This window comes from Convolutriloba macropyga, chromosome 9 (genome assembly GCF_964194025.1).
Source record: "Convolutriloba macropyga chromosome 9, txConMacr16.3, whole genome shotgun sequence".
NCBI classification, from domain to species: Eukaryota; Metazoa; Xenacoelomorpha; order Acoela; family Convolutidae; genus Convolutriloba; species Convolutriloba macropyga.
The window spans coordinates 53,567,175-53,585,112 of NC_134476.1; the positions used below are offsets into that span (position 1 = coordinate 53,567,175).

The 17,938-nt window shown below is 33.6% G+C and overlaps 1 protein-coding gene across 2 annotated transcripts in view; it reads left to right on the forward strand.

Moving 5' to 3' along the window:
* Positions 1–12,104: 12,104 nt before the first annotated feature.
* Positions 12,105–17,938, forward strand: part of LOC142345855 (uncharacterized) — a 66,654-nt gene continuing 60,820 nt past the window's right edge. The window contains exons 1-2 of one of the 2 annotated variants that reach the window (XM_075398273.1): positions 12,536–12,601; positions 12,814–13,039. The gene's annotated coding sequence lies outside the window, so the exon portion shown is untranslated. Of the gene's footprint in view, positions 12,313–12,535; positions 12,602–12,813; positions 13,040–17,938 lie in introns of those variants that run through there. The other variant, XM_075398275.1, reaches the window with a different exon arrangement.

Sequence of the window (17,938 nt, forward strand, 5' to 3'; positions counted from 1 at the left end):
ATTGGACAAAATATGCTACAACAACCAAGAAGACTAGAAAAAATTCCTGTAACAACAAAAAAAATTAGGCAAAAACGAGCAAAAGTCAAATTCTTTCTCTATATAATACCACTAAAAAACAACAGCTTTACCAGAATTAACAACAAAAAAAACAACAGCAGCAGCAACAAGAACAACAGCATCTAAATTAGGAGCAAACATAGCGCAGCATGAGCAGCATTACACACAGCAATTTATGCAACAAAAACAACAAAAACAAAGACAACAAAAAGTAATACATCAACATCCATTACAAAAACAGCAGCAGCAGCAACAACAACTGCATTAACAACAGAAGGAAAAACATGATAAACAACAGCAATAGCAACAACAGCAACAACGATGAAAAAGCAAAAGCAACAATCACAGCATCAGCAACAGGAACAACAGCAACAAAATTAGCTACAGGAATATTGCAATCTGAACAACATTGATAGCAATACAAGCATCCACAACAACAACAAAAACAAGAATACAACAGAAAACACAACAAGAACAACAGCTACAAAACAAAAACGTTTACAGCGATAAAAGAAGAGCCCAAACTTTAAAAAGCAACAACAACAACTGCAGCAACAGGAACAACAACGCAGACTGCAGAAAAAGCAAAATCAACATCAATTACAGAAAAAAGCAGAAAACAAAAAGCAGCAAAAACACAATCACATTAGCAGCAACAAATAAGGCAACAACAACAAAAGCAAAAAAACAGCAACATAATCATAATAAACAACCAAAGCAGCGTAAACAGAACATCCAAGAAAACAACAGCAACAACACAAACAACAACAACAACAACAACACCTTAAACACATCAATCATTATCAATAAAAGCAAGAACAAAGACAACAAAAGCAATAAGAGTAACCAGAAACAAAAAGAAAAACAATAAAAAATGATACAGCAACAAGAACAGTGTTCGCAGAAAAAGATGCATTGACAACTACCAAAAAAACCAAAAAAACCAAAAAAACGAAGACATTATCATCATCAACAACAACAACCAATACTACTGCTACAACCAGAAACCCAACAGCATAAACAACAACAGAAAAACAATGCGGCAGTAACAACGTTATCTGCACCAGTAACGCAACAATAACCATTAAATAATCTTCAACAACGACAGAAGCAACAAGACCAAAAACAATTATAAATTAAAACCAGAAAAACTCACTAATTCAAAATCAACCGGAACAACATTAACAAAAACGGCAAGAACACTGCAGTGGCAGGAACACTAACAACACTAACAACAAAAAAACCTTTGAAATGAATACAACAAGAACCACAATACAACAACAGCAACAGCAGCAACAGCAGCAGAAGCAAAACAGTCAACAGTGAAACAAAAACAGCTCTGAAATCAACAGCTGCAAAAAACGGATCAAGGACATCTACCACAACAAGAACAGTAACAACAGCAACAAATCTTTGTAAACAAGACCAACAAAAACCCACTAAAAAACAAAACATTAACAATAGCAACAACAATCGAAATAATTGCAACAATAACCACTACAACAGCAACAACAATAACTACAAAAAATAACAAACCAGCACTTTTTACAGCACGAAATTGAAAAATAACGAAAATCTAAACAACAATCACGACAACTGCAACGGCAACTTAAGCAGCAGCAGCAACAAAAACAACAGCAACAGCAACATAAAACAATAAAACAGTAACAAATCAATCAGAAGCTTCAACAGTACCAAAAAACGGCAAACAATAGCAGTATCAGAAAAAGTGACAAGTTTAAAGCAGCTGAAAATACTTTTAATAGCAACAGAAATAACAAAAACAACAACAACAACAAAATCAACAACAGACAGAAAATTCCACAATGAAATCAACAACAACTAGAAAAACAACAGCAGAAGCACAAAAAAATGCATTAATAATATCAAAAACAACAGCAGAAATTAATAGAAATCAACAACAACAACAACACCAACAATTGCTGTAATAAAAATTAAAACTTTAAAACCTTTTACATCACGAAAAAGACAATAACGAAATTGAAACAGCAATCACCAAAACAACAACAGCAACTGAAACAGCAGCATTAACAACAACTACAGCAACAAGAAAAACGGCAACAGCAGCATCATCAGCAATTAAAAGACAGTAATAACGGAAGCAACAGCGCAAAAACAAATGCTATTTTAATATCAAAAAATAAGAGCGAAATAATGGAAATCAACAACAACAACGACAATTGTTGCAGTAGAAAATAAAACAGTAAAACTTTTTACGCAACAAAAAAAACAATAACGAAATTGAGAAAACAATCACCACAACAACAACAACTACAGCAACAGAAAAAAGTGCAACAGCAGCAGCATCAATCAAATAAAAGACAATAACAACGAAAGCAGCAGTTTCAACACTTACAAAAACAGCAACAATAACAGCAGCAACAAAAAGAGCAACAATATTAAAGCAGCTGAAGAAACATTAATAGCAATAGAAAAAACAACATCAACAGCAACAGACATAAAATGCCACATTGAAATCAGCAACAACTACGAAAACAACAGAAGCAGCGCAAAAACAAATGCATTATTAAAATCAAAAACAAGAGCAGAAATAACGAAATCAACAACAAAAATAATAACAAAAATAACAACAACAACATCAAGTACAAAAACAAGAGACGCAACAACAAAAACTCTGAAAACATCGACAACAACAATAGCAAAAGCAACAAAACATTTACAACAACAAGATCAACAAATACAGCCTTAACAGCACCATAAATATCACCAGCACCAGCAATAAAATTTAGAAACAAAAACAACAAAATCCACAATAAGAACAACAGCTACAACAAAAAAAATTATCATCGACAACAACAAAAACGACAACAGAAATAAAGCAGCAGGAATAACAACAGCAGTAGCAACAAGAACAGCATCAGCAACGAAAAAAAGCGCAGCATGAGCAGCATTACACACAGCAATTTATGCAACAAAAACAACAAAAACAAAGACAACAAAAAGTAATACATCAACATCCATTATAAAAACAGCAGCAGCAACAACAACTGCATTAACAACAGAAGGAAAAACATGATAAACAACAGCAATAGCAACAACAGCAACAACGATGAAAAAGCAAAAACAACCATCACAGCATCAGCAACAGAAACAACAGCAACAAAATTAGCTACAAGAATATTGCAATCTGAACAACATTGATAGCAATACAAGCATCCACAACAACAAACAAAACAAGAATACAACAGAAAACACAACAAGAACAACAGCTACAAAACAAAAACGTTTACAGCGATAAAAGAAGAGCCCAAACTTTAAAAAGCAAAAATAACAACTGCAGCAACAGGAACAAAAACGCAGACTGCAGAAAAAGCAAAATCAACATCAATTACAGAAAAAAGCAGAAAACAAAAAGCAGCAAAAACACAATCACATTAGCAGCAAAAAATAAGGCAACAACAACAAAAAAAAGACAGCAACATAATCATAATAAACAACCAAAGCAGCGTAAACAGAACCTCCAAGAACACAACAGCAACAACACAAACAACAACAACAACACCTTAAACACATCAATCATTATCAATAAAAGCAAGAACAAAGACAACAAAAGCAATAAGAGTAACCAGAAACAAAAAGAAAAACAATAAAAAAAGATACAGCAACAAGAACAGAAGCTTCAACAGTACCAAAAAAACGGCAAACAGTAGCAGCATCAAAAAAGTGACAAGTTTTAAGCAGCTGAAAAAACTTTTAATAGCAACAGAAATAACAAAAACAACAACAACAAAATCAACAACAGACAGAAAATTCAACAATGAAATCAACAACAACTAGAAAAACAACAGCAGAAGCACAAAAAAAGACATTATTAATATCAAAGACAACAGCAAAAATTAATAGAAATCAACAACAACAACACCAACAATTGCTGTAATAAAAATTAAAATTTTAAAACCTTTTACAGCACGAAAAAGACAATAACGAAATTGAAACAGCAATCACCAAAACAACAACAGCAACTGAAACAGCAGCATTAACAACAACTACAGCAACAATAAAAACGGCAACAGCAGCATCATCAGCAATTAAAAGACAGTAATAACGGAAGCAGCAGCGCAAAAACAAATGGTATTTTAATATCAAAAAATAAGAGCGAAGTAAAGGAAATCAACAACAACAACGACATTTTTTGCAGTAGAAAATAAAACGGTAAAACTTTTTACGCAACAAAAAAAAACAATAAAGAAATTGAAAAAACAATCACCACAACAACAACAACAACTACAGCAACAGAAAAAAGTGCAACAGCAGCAGCATCAATCAAATAAAAGACAATAACAACGAAAGCAACAGTTTCAACACTTACAAAAACAGCAACAATAACAGCAGCAACAAAAAGAGCAACAATATTAAAGCAGCTGAAGAAACATTAATAGCAATAGAAAAAACAACAACAACAGCAACAGACATAAAATGCCACATTGAATTCAGCAACAACTACGAAAACAACAGAAGCAGCGCAAAAACAAATGCATTATTAAAATCAAAAACAAGAGCAGAAATAACGAAATCAACAACAACAATATTATTAAAAGTAACAACAACAACATCAACTATAAAAACAAGAGACGCAACAAAAAAAACTCTGAAAACATCGACAACAACAATAGCAAAAGCAACAAAACGTTTACAACAACAAGATCAACAAATACAACCTTAACAGCACAATAAATAACACCAGCACCAGCAATAAAATTTAGAAACAAAAACAACAAAATCCACAATAAGAACAACAGCTACAACAAAAAATATTATCATCGACAACAACAAAAACGACAACAGAAATAAAGCAGCAGGAATAAAAACAGCAGTAGCAACAAGAAGAGCATCAGCAACGAAAAAAAGCGGCTCGAACAACATCAACAACAACAATTTCAACAGCAACAAAATATTCACAGCACCGTCATTAACAACTGCATCAGCAACAACAACAAAATACAACAACATCATCATCGTCAACAAGAATATTGACAACTGCAAGGACAGCAGCAGTGGCAGCAACAAAAACAACAACAAGAGCAACAACAACAACAAAAAACAGCATTACTAACTGCAACAGCAACAGCAACAACAACAAAAGCAGCAACCACATTAAGAGCAACAAAAAATTGCGAAAGCAGCAGCATCAACTAAATTACAAAAACAATTTCAACAGCACTGCAACAGCAATAAAAAACTGCAAAAAATATAACAATATAACATCAAAAAGCACAACCACAACATCACAAATTCTCTTGTTTTGTTGTTTTTTCTTAGGCTGTTAATTTTTAGCTGCTTTAATATCGTTTTCAAAGCAAAGTAACAACAAAGGCAACATTAACATCAACAAAGAAAACACCATTAACAGCAAGGAATACAGTAGCAGCAACAATATCAACAATAACAACAAAAATTACAATATATGTCACAAATAAAAACTGCAATAGCAGCAGTAGAATAAACAAAAACAATATCAGAATAAAAATAAAAAAAACAAATTTAATAACAAGCACATTAACAAAAGCATGAAGAACAACAAAGACAAGAGCAGAAACAATGAAAAAGAAAAGACATCATCACTTGCAGCAACATCAGTAACAGCACCAGCAAAAACCAAACCAAAGACGGCAACAAAGGAAGAAGAAGCAGTAACAAAATCCAACAGCAACAAAAGACAAACGAATAACAAAACAATAATAACAGAAGCAACTGTTCAAACACTAACAACAACCACAACATACACAATAAGAATTTTCAACAGAAAAAAAGCAGCAGTAGAAACAACAGCAAAAACAAAAAAACGAAAAACAATTGCAACAGCAGCGACAAAATGAAAACTCTAACAACAACAGAGACAAAAGCAAAAACCATAAAAAAGCGTCGACAACAACAACTGCATCAACGTTAAAAAGAACAAAAACAACAAAAGCAACAACAACAATTTCAAAAAAATTCTACTAATTGCAAACAACAAACAAATAGCAGAAATTTGAATATTTGAAGCAGCAGCAACAGACGAATGAACAAAAGCAACAATAACGGAACAAAAACAGCAACAATATTAAGGAAGCTAACAAAAGACAAAAGCAGTAGAAACAACAATATCGAGAGCGAAAACAGCGAAGTAGAGAACCACAACAACAACAACAACAACAACAACAACAACAACAATAACAACAACAACAACAATAACAACAACAACAACAACAACAACATCGGTCGGCCTCAGATATAGAGGTTTTACCAACAACAAAAACGAGAGTCGAATTATTGAAAATCAACGTCAACCAAGAAAACAGGAAAGTTTTACAGTATCAAAAATAAAAATACTATTGATTAAAACAACAACAACAGCAAAACGAAAAACACAAAAATTTAATACAACAACAACAATAGCAGCAACAGCAACAACAGAAGCAAGAGGATAAACGTTTAAAATGCAATGACAACGACAACTACAGCAACAACAACAACAAAAGCAACAACAACAGTAGCAACAAAAAAATTTCATAGCAGCAACAACAACCGAACAAAAAGAACAATTAAAGCAGCAGAAGAAGCTGCATGAACATTGGCAACAACAACAGCAACAACAAAAGCAAACGAAACAACAACAAAAACAATCACAATAACAAAAACAACAATATCGACAACCACAGCCACTGCAGCAGCGACAAAAAAACTACCAAAAAAGTATAAACAACAGAAGTAAAATTATAAACAACAACGACAGATTTACAGCAACAAAACAACAAAAACAACAGCAGCATCATAAAAAAACAACAAACAAACTCAAAGAAACAACAACTGCAAAACCACCACCAACAGCAAAAACGAAAAAAAGCAACAGTAACAACTACAAAAAACAATAACAACCACAAAATAGCAGCAAAAACAGCGGAAAAATTATAATCAGCAACGCTACGTCAGCTAATGCAGCTTAAACAAAGTTTGCAAAAATTCAGCAGCAAAAACAAACACTTCAAAAAACAATACAAGAAGCACACTCATATAAGCAGTGGCAACAACAGCAAAGCTTCAACAACTGCAACAACAATAAGAACAAGAACAAAAGAACTAAAAGAATAAGGACATTAACAAATGCAGCCACAACAGCAGCGGCAACATCAACATTAACAACAATAACACTGCCAACAACAAGAGCCTAGAGCAACAACAACAGTAATAGAAATAATAAAAAATCCGACAACTCAAAACAGTAAACATCTAAGAAAAACAATAACAAAAGAAGTAGCAGCAGCATCAACACTATCAACACTAACAACAACTATAACTGCAACAAACACAAAAAGAGCTTTAGAAGGGTTAAAAAACATTAAAGCGATAGAAAAAACGACAAATTAAAAGCAACGAAAATGAAAAACACAAGAACCACAACAACAGTAGCACCAAAAACAAAACTTTTATCAGCAACAAAAACAAGAGGAAGAACAATGAAAATACACAACAAAAACAACAACAACAACAACAACAACAACAACAACAGCAACAACAACAACAACAACAACAACAACAACAACACAGCATCGACCAGAACGACAACAACAACTTGACAACAACAAAGCAAGCAACAAAAATAACCAACAAAAGCAACAAAAGTTTACTAGCAGCAAAGCCAAAGATATTAACTATAGAACCAACAAGACCTATAAGAAGAAAAAACAAAAATCAGACTAATCTTTAACCACCGACTCAACAACAAGAGCAGCAACAACAAATTACACAGGAGCAAAAACAAAAAACCAACAACAACATCAACTTCACCAACAAAAACAACGAAAGCAACAACAACAACAGCAACAAAAAAATGCAACAGCAAGAGCAACAAAAAATAAGAAAAAGATGACAATAGAAGGAGCTTCTTGAACTCTAATTACAAAAACAACTGCAGCCATAAAAAACAACAAAAACAGTAGTAACTGCAAAAAAAATCAACAACAGCATCACCAACAACAACAACAGCATCGACAACAACAACATCATCACTAAAAACAGCAGCAAAAATTACAAATAGAACAAAAGCAGCAGCAAAAAACCTCCAAAATGTCAACAACAACAAAAACATCAACAGAAGCACCACCAGCAACAACAACAGTACCGAAAACAACATCATCACTAAAAAGAGCAGGAAAAAAACAAAAACAGAAACAATAACTGCAACCAAAACAGAAACAGCCTGAAAAGAGTTTAAAAAAACATTGGCCGCAAAAAAAACAACATCGACCATAGCAAAAGCAGCAAAAACGAAAACAACCACAACAACAGCAGCACCAAAACAGAACTTTCATCAACAAGAGAAGCATGGTAAAAACAAAGAAAATCCACGACAACAACAGCAACAACAACAACAGCATCAACAAAAACAACAACAATAACAACAACAACAACAATAACCACAACAGCAACAACAACAACAACAACAACAACAACAACAACAACAACAACAACAACTTCATTATCAATTACAAATAGATAAAAAGAAGCAGCATTGATAATAACAGGAAAACATCAACAATATCAAAGCAGCAAGAGCAAAACAACCAAAACTTAAAGAACTTATCAGCACAGCTGCAAAAGGAACAAAAAATAGCAGCAGCAATCGACACAAAAACAACAAAAAAGCCAACACTGAGAAATGACAACACGAAACTTGCAACAAAATGAAGAACAATAACAAAAAACAATGGCATCAGCAACAACTTGGTAGTTACATTACAACAATAATAAAAATAGGAGCGAAAAAACTAACAACATAGATGTTCAATTTATATTTAATTCACACTTATAAATATGTTTAAAAAGCATCCGCAATCATAAACCAAAGGACGGTCAGTAATGCAGTCAACATTTTTGATCTTAGTCCTTGATCTTCATGCTGGCAGTGTTCGAAGATTGGAACCTATTGAGAATATTTTAGATTTTTTTAGGTAAAAAAATAAATAAAATTGAAAAAAAATTACGTGTCGAAACAGTTTGCTCTGTAAAAATTTGTTATCAGATATTTGTTGGCGTTGGACATGCCAAAAACAACACAAGTTTCAATAACGATAGCATCAATGAAAGTACAGCCGCATCAAAATCAACGATATCATCAAAAACACCAACAACAACATCATAAGCAACAGCAACAAGATCAAAAAAGTATCAACAAAAACAAAATTTTATGGGAAACACATCTTAAATCTTGATCCATCGTTTGAACAGGAGAGGAGAACAAGAAATATACCAAAAAACAAATGGGCAAATTTCAAAGGGTTGTTGAGACGGACATCATGGTCGGAGATATAACTTAAAAATTAGTGGGTCAGAAGGACAGTTCCTGACCAATCTTGATCAATATCGAGGAGATCGAAGTACGATTGAAACTGCTATGCTGGTTACGCCAACCTCGGGTTACATGTCGATATTGAACAGAGAGCGCTACACGACAGTTTTCAAAATAGTCAAAACTTAACAAGTAAAGAAGCCAAAACTCTGGTCTTTTGTTCAACAATCACAACAAAATTCATCGCCCAACATTTGGTCAAGAATGCCGAAAGTGTAACCTTAGTGTTCAATTTGCAATGAATAGTTTGCGGAGCAGATAAAGAAATATATTAATGAGGTACTCGTGTCAACAAACGACACAACGCTTTGTACGAAAACCTTGAGTTTGACAAAAATAATTCTAAACTTCATTACATTCAATGAAGGTCAACAAATATATACGAGCATACATTTTTCTGTGCATTGTTTTCATTTTTTGTCAGCTGTTTCTACATAGTTAAATTGAGTTGATTTTTTTGATAGATCGCTAGTGAGATTCTTGCAAATTCGCTAAATTTCCAATTGATTATAATGTTTTTTTTTTCAATTTCGAGAAAAAGTTGTTTTTGGCAAGTTATTTTACAGCGTTGATTTTGTCCGGAAGAGGCCGATTGTTTGCTGTGTTTGGAATAACCTCGGTTGAGCTTTAGAACAGTACAAGAACAGCACTACTAGTTTTTTGTTCGTTGAACACAAGCTGTTTCAAGTTTCTGGATTAGACATAGTTTTCATTGTCGAATTATTGAAGTTGGAGTTTTGAGATTATTTAAATTCGGATTTGTAACTTTTTCACGGGCTTTTTAGCCACAAATTTTCCAGTGAATTTGAGAAACAGACGAAGAAGAAATATCAAATTTTGAGAAAGAAATTTATATATATATATATATATATATATATATATATATATATATATATATATATATATATATATATATATATATATATATATATATATGGATCTTTTCCGTTTCCCCCCTCCAGTTTTGTGGGCGCATATTATTTGCGACACCCCGACGCACGTGCCATATTTTCACATAATGATTTTTTATGTAATGGCACGTGCTCTGTATATGGGGGCTCATAACGTACTGGCGGTTTATTCATTGAGGACATGTAAAAAGTCTTAGGGTACCCGAACACAAACAGTGTAATGGAAAAAGTAATTTTTTTTCAGTAAGTGTATTATTTTTTAAAATTCAATTGCATAATCACATTTTTCCATACTTAATAAAAAAAGTTTAATATGCACGTGCGTACTTAAATCAAGGGAAAGTCACAAATAGAGTGATTTTGGGTCTTTCCCATTATAGCCTCTCCCCATTGTGGTATATTTGCCATGATTGGGGGGGGGGGGGTGGGGGGCTATAACGAGAAAGACTCGTGATTTTAGTGATTTATCTTTGTTTACCCCTTATGTTCGGGCACCTACTGACAATGTTTTTGATTGATTTGTAAGATAGAAAAATGAATTAATATTGAACGAAATTACGTTTCAAATCAAGTTTTCTCGATTTCAATTTGTTATTAATTTTTTGATGATGGTGGAAAAAGTTGACTAAATTAGACGAACACCAGTGTCAAATATATATGCATTCAGTGCCCTAATCAAATACTATGAACCAAACTGTTGAAAATTCACCGCTTTTAGCGCTATTCTGTAATGTTCGTCAATTTTGTAAAAACATTTAGGTAGCTCTTCATTTTTCTGACCTCAATTTGATTTCATTGGTTGAGTAACAAACCACATTCAGCCAGATTAAACTTGAACTTCTTTGACCTCAAAACCTGGAAAAGTCTAGAGGACTCTGATTAAATGGATGCGATAGAGGTTTCAAGATATCGTGTTCCTTGAGTACCAGCCTCTTGAACCATTCACCCATAGTATGCTCTTTGAAAAAGAATACAATTAGAAGGGTTTTGAAGTCTTTCTCCTTCTTTTTTCTCTCATATTCAGTCATTGATTGAGCATATAGTAGTAACATATTGTGTTGTATCTGTCCAATAGGATCAAAGAGGCGTCTTTATGACTGTATAGACACACTAACATTGTTTATTTGTAAGTCATGTCATTGTGGGATGAGAAATGGGAGAAGTAGGTTGCATTATAGATGCAATTGCTTCATTATTGTTTGCCAAAAAGCAAGCAGGCAAGTATGCAACCAACCACGGACAGACCAGTCACTGCTAAATCAGCCAGCCAGCCAAGCCAGCCAGCATATTGCCATAATGGCATGTATGGATGTATGTATGGATGTATGGTTGTGTAGGGATTGTATGGATTTTTAAAAATATAAAATGGATTCATAATGAAATAATCATAGTCTCAAGAATATTAGCTCAGTCAGTGAAGAGTTGTGTGTGGTAGTAGTAGTAGAAGTAGTAGTAGTAAGAGTAGTAGTATTAGTGGTAGTATCTAACGACCATCCAACCATACTGAGGTACAAAAGGTAAAAGGTAATTTAATCAGCGTTTCCCTCGCTATAGTCTTTCTTACAGTTCCCCCCTTCTGTCCCAGCCCCCTTTTACCCCCCCCCCCTCCCCACAAGAGTACTGTGCCACCATCGTCCCCTTCAAAAGCCACCACCACCACCCCACTATGCAATTGTGCTTCCATAGTCAAACATATACAATCTTGCTTGGGATGAAATAATCACTTGAATTCTAAATTCCTCCTCTTCGCTTATGCTTAAACATTGATTATGCGCCGGCGCAATTCCTTAAATTCCTTACTGCTACTGCTGCTGCTTTGCGTTATTGTGCAAGATTAATTGTTTCCTAACTACTACTACCCTTTTAGTTATAACCCGTAACATCAAGATTTATAATTCCTTAACGTTAACTACCTAATCATACCTCAGTTTTCTCACAAAATTGACGATGACAAAAACCAACGACATCTTGGTAAGAGTACCAATCTTCAATACCGGTAATCCTGAATTTAGTCCCTCCCCGCGTGGTTTTTTCTCGGGGACAAGGACTGCGGGGGGTGGGGTGGGGGTTGGTATTTGATGTAGGGTTTATGTGCGTGTGTTGGTAGAGATAGATAGATAGAGAGACAGGCCCTCTCATTAGGAATGCAGCAGTCCCTTTGACATTTTTAGATTTATCGCTCCCCCCCCCCTCTCTCACACATCACCCAAATTCAAATACTTCCTTCCTTATTCAATCACACGAGATCCTCACGCTCTCTGTACGTATAAATGTACTTCTATTTATGCTCCTTGCCTCTGTGTGTATGTGAGTGTGTGTGTGTGTGTGTGTGTGTGTGTGTGTTTGTGTGTGTGTATGTGTGTGTATGTGTGTTTGTGTATGTATGTGTGTGTGTGTGTGTCTTGTGTGTGTTTGTGTGTGTTGCATGTGTGTACGTGTGACTTTGATAGAGTGTATGATGGTGTGTTTTAGTGATTTGGCATTTGCCATCTATATTTAATCCTCCACGAAATCTTTTTACTTTCATTCTCTCTCTCTCTCTCTCATCTCAGCCATACAGTCACTCAACCAAGTCAATAACAGCTTACTCAAAACTACTTTTCTTCTTAAACTACACAAACACACACGCACACACACACACGAATAGAAGCAACGCATATTGATAGTGTGTGTGTGTCTTTAACTGCTTCCTTTCAAGGTGAGACAAACAAACAGATGCTATCTTTTCATACCATTACGTTCTTACTTCACTTTTTATAGCCCAACACCGATATTTTCATACATTATGTAAATATATGATATTAGTAGTTACAACATCATAAACTGCTGCCTCAGACATAAATATGAATTATGTACAGTGCACTTCAAAGACTCGCATCAAAAATGCAGCACAGTGAAAAAAAGCCAGAATTCGTTAAGTTAATTGTATTTCGTATTTTAATGTAAAATTTATATCCGGCTACTATTTTTTCTTAGTTGCTTTTGCGCAATTAAAAAATGGAGAGCATCATGCTACTCATCTGATTATAATATATTAATTCTATCTATTCAAAAATATATATCGAGAAAAAATAACTAGTTGAGCACGAAGTTAACTCTGACGCAATTTTTTCATAACTATCAAACAGCAAAAAGATCAAGTCTGAAAGATTTTGACAATTTGTGATAGGCTGAATTTCTGACTGAAAGTAGTGTATGTCCAGACCTTCCTAGACAGAAAATGGCAATGTCCAGATGATCTCAAACGGAGGGTTCTCAAGGTTAGATAATCGTGAGTGAAATCTTTTTAGTGAACTCTTCCTGCGTTCAATATCGCATGTGTCCAGACCATCGTGCGTTCATGTCCATACTTTTGAGCGTCAGACAAACTTTAAAGAGTGTCTTGATGTCCAGATTTCAGATTTCGTACGTTCTAGACCTTTTTGGTGCGCACTTACTTTAAGAAATAATGCACTCTATTATAGATCTTTCGAACTTTGATCTTTCTCTAGGCAGTTTTAACAATAAGACAAAACATGAGATTATGAAGAAAAACGTTGGAACAATCTCGTTTTCAAGCTTCTTGGCTACTAGCAGACAAAAAAACAGAAACAGCCTTTAAGTTCCATATTTGATATAGCAAATTGTTTTGATAGCAGTGTTTTTCTAATTCAAAAAGATTAGATCAGAGGTGAATAAACACAACAATTATTTCTCATATAAACACAAAGAGTTATTGAAAAATATTGTTTTTTTTTACCCGGAATTGAGTCTCAGAGCATTTCAGGGCTTAAACAGCACTTTTCAAGTGTAGACACTTAACTCAGTTCTAGAAAAATGAGTTTCCACAATATTTTAAGTTTCTTTATGTGCAGTTCTTCTTCATTATGATTATATTGAGGTAATTGAGTTAGCCCAGACTGAACTTATCCTGTACAGTCTGAAAATTACTCACACCCTATAATTAAGTCTGAGCAGAGTAATGTCGTACTTTTGTTGCTTTTAACTGGTAACTACTATAGTAGAATACACACTATTTATATCTAAGCTATTTTGTAGGCAATTATGCACGCAGAAGCTCGAATTGCATATAAATCAGACGTTGTTGGCTGGAGTTAAGCTGAGCATATCAATTTTCATGCAAAAAATTTTACTCAAAAATCAAGACTGGCCTGTGCAAATTGGGACATGAACAGAGTACTGGCCATCCTAAGAAACAGAATGTCTCTATGCTGATTCAGCGCTGATTTACTCTAATACGAGCATCCTGGTAGAATTATCAGAAAAGGATGGCCAGAGCGCATTTTTTTGAACATCTGCTTTATCTTTCATTTTTTGTTTCATTGTTGCAACCCTATTTGGTTTTAAGGAACAGACATCTAATTAATCGTGATTTTTGAAGCGTTCCTGAGGTGAGAAATTAACCAACCTTTTCAAAAAATACCTACTGCAAATTGTTTATCACGAAGTGTGCTGGTCTCCAATGCTCTATTCCAAAAACTTGAAGGTATGTTTAAATTTTGTTGTTCTTTGTTTCGTGCATAATCGAAAAAGTATTTGATGAAGTGAATTTAGATAAAGATTTTTTATTTTAGTAGAGTAGGATTAATATAAGCAAACTTCTTCTAAAAATTTTGTGGTTTGTCGTGTATCAAAAAATGATCAAGGATTTTGTTTGCGCAACTATTGTATAAACTTCACCTACAAAATGTGTCTGAGAAATTGAAATCGTTATTTGATGAGTTAGTTTTTTCTGATAGTGGGATGATCATTAAATAAGTTATCGCAAGTTTGGCCAGACTTCCTTAAAGCTAGTAAAAAATGAACGATTGTATTGAACGCATCTCGTCTATATTGTGTAGTTTTTGATATTTGTCAGCAAAAAATCAAAAACAACTCAGGAGCCGCTCATTATTTGATAGACTACGTAAATGAGCATGATTTTCAGTTTTTCATCAGGAATAGACCACTGCAACTAAAGTGCGCTAAGTAATGGTTTTCTTTGGTGTGCGTATCCCTATTTCCAGACTGTGTTATTTTGAATGCGAGACCCTCTTTTTACGTTTATTTTGATCTGAATACATCAGCTTTTGATAAGAGGCTTCCCTCAGCTTCGGTATTGTTGGCATATTTTCTTTCAATTCTATGGGAACGCTAAGCCAGCCATAGTTTGCTCGTTTGTATGTTTGTTCTAACATTTTTAGAGTTTTCGCCATATCAAAAAATAACCGACTTAAAATTGTTAATGAAAAATTCAATAAGTTCTTAGCATCCAGATTTTTTGTCAATAAAAAAATTAAAAATCCACTTTTCAAAGAAATCCAAAACAATAATTTCAAATTAAAGTCCAGTAGTGGCACTTTAAGAAAATGGTTTTTTTACAATCTGCTTCTCTTTTCAAACTTGATGCTGATTAGTTTTCAAGCCAATTTAAAATTAATTGACCCTCTGGGTCACTATGTTTTCGGTAGTTATTTTTTTAAAATTTAAGTTTTTTTAATTATTCAAAAGGATTTTGTACGTTTTGATAAACTGCTGGAATCATAGATCTGTTTTGATCTACTTAAATTTGAAATACAAAATTTATCTTATAAGTCATATTGTAAAAATTCGAACTAATCTTAAGAAATTAAACTCTTTATTTTGTCTATCGTTGTTTCTGCAGTTTTGCGTGGAAACTTTCAGATCGGAAAAAGTACTATGTTGTACAACTACTCCAGCTGGAGTTTCTACAAAATCAATTGAATGCAATTCCACAATGACTTTCAGAACGCTTTCGCAATTTTAGCTGTTGTTCTTTGCCGCACTTGAAGTCATCTTTAAATCAATAGTGTTTTTGCTACTAATTTATCTTCGAATTGAGAGTCCTTATTTTGTACTGGAGGATTCTAATATTAACCGTCATTTTCAGTATATAAGACAACTCAAGAATTTGCTACTTTTTCGCTGTTGAAACACTAATCTATTTATTGAGAGACAAGCACAACCATGGAGGAAACTGTATCCTGGATCCTCTCTATTTCCTTTCACTTTTTAGGGATCAATAAGAGCCTATTTCTATTTCTGCAAGTTTTAAAAGACAACTTTTCAGCACGTTATGTATGAATTTCAGGTGGTTGTTTCGGTTTTAAGTACCAATTATTTATCTCTGACGTCTATGTTTTGACACAAAATGCTCTGCTTAAATAGTTTTTCATATCTGGTGACGTCAAAAATAGTACAATGCTAAGCAAATTTTACAAAGTTATTTTCAAAACCCAATGGATTCTTCAATGTTTTCAATCTTGCTTGATAATCTATCTCAAATAGTTGAATCACGCCAGCATGCTATTTGTGGAAGATTTTTTTTGCAGACAAGTCAAATCAAACACGCCAAAACCCTAAATATGTCTAAACTGAATTAATGTAATTTGACTTAATGCAAATTGATTTCCTTTATTCTCAACATTTGGTGGCATAAAATGTGTATGCACTGATACCTTCCCTACATATATCGAAAAAACAAAAATGAGCGGTTCCTGCTGTTTGACACCAAATTATCATTTTTCCAACATTCTTGTTTCAAAAATTTTTAATTCTAACACACTAACATGATTTGGTTACTCATGTTCGAACATGTTTTAAAACCTTGCAATCAAATTTTGCTTCATTGTCTTTGTATTAAAAATCTTGGCACGGAGTTGATGTCGTTACTCTTTTTTCCTCATAATCCTCAAGTGCCTTTAAAAACTGTCCGGTATTTAGTACGACTGAAAAGGGAGTATCGGAAAATCGATCTGGTTGATGGTTGAACAAAATTGAAGAGCAGAGCCAAAAAAGAGTGGTTTTTGTTAATGCCGCTATAGAAAGCCAAAATTAATCTGTGAAAACATTTCTGCAAAAGAGCAATGTTATTTTGTTTGCCTGTAGCTTTTTCGAGCATTTTCTTTTACTTTTAACTAGTTCTAGTTTCGATTAAAAGGAAAGAATAGGCTATTTTATTTTAAAAGATTATAATGATTGTTATTAAAAGTTTTTTGTTTTTAAAATGAGTTTTATGTCTGCTAAGGGGTACCGGAGGTTTTTTGGAGCCATTCTGTTCCTTTATAGGCTACGGAACCAATTATTTTGTTTGATTCATTGCATTCATTGATGATTAAATAGAAGTCTATTGCTCGAAAAAAATTTTGGTACAATTTGAATTCAGTCTGATGTAGTTTTTTCTTCATATTGCATAAGTGTTTTTGAGCCTTATACGGCTAATCTACTGTTACGTGAGCATCTTTATGATCTCCATTTGATTAAGTAAAGTTTTTCGTTTTCATTTCTACTTCTTTTCTATTAATTAAACTTTTCTCTGTGAAGATTATTTGACAAAATTTTGAAACTTTTTCTACGTTGGGAAATTATTTGAACATCGACTTTGCTGAAATAAAGAAAACTTTCACTTTTTAAGTTCAATTGATTTTGGATGCTAAATATTTCAATATGTGACTTTAAGTGACTTTTATAAATTCTGTTGAGTGATTTTAGCATGTGGTAGTTTCCGGAATTCTTTCCACTTTGTTATTATTTTGGGGACTAGGTCAAGCACAATTTCGTGTTTTCTAAATTCGTTTTGTTTACAACGTGAAGCTTT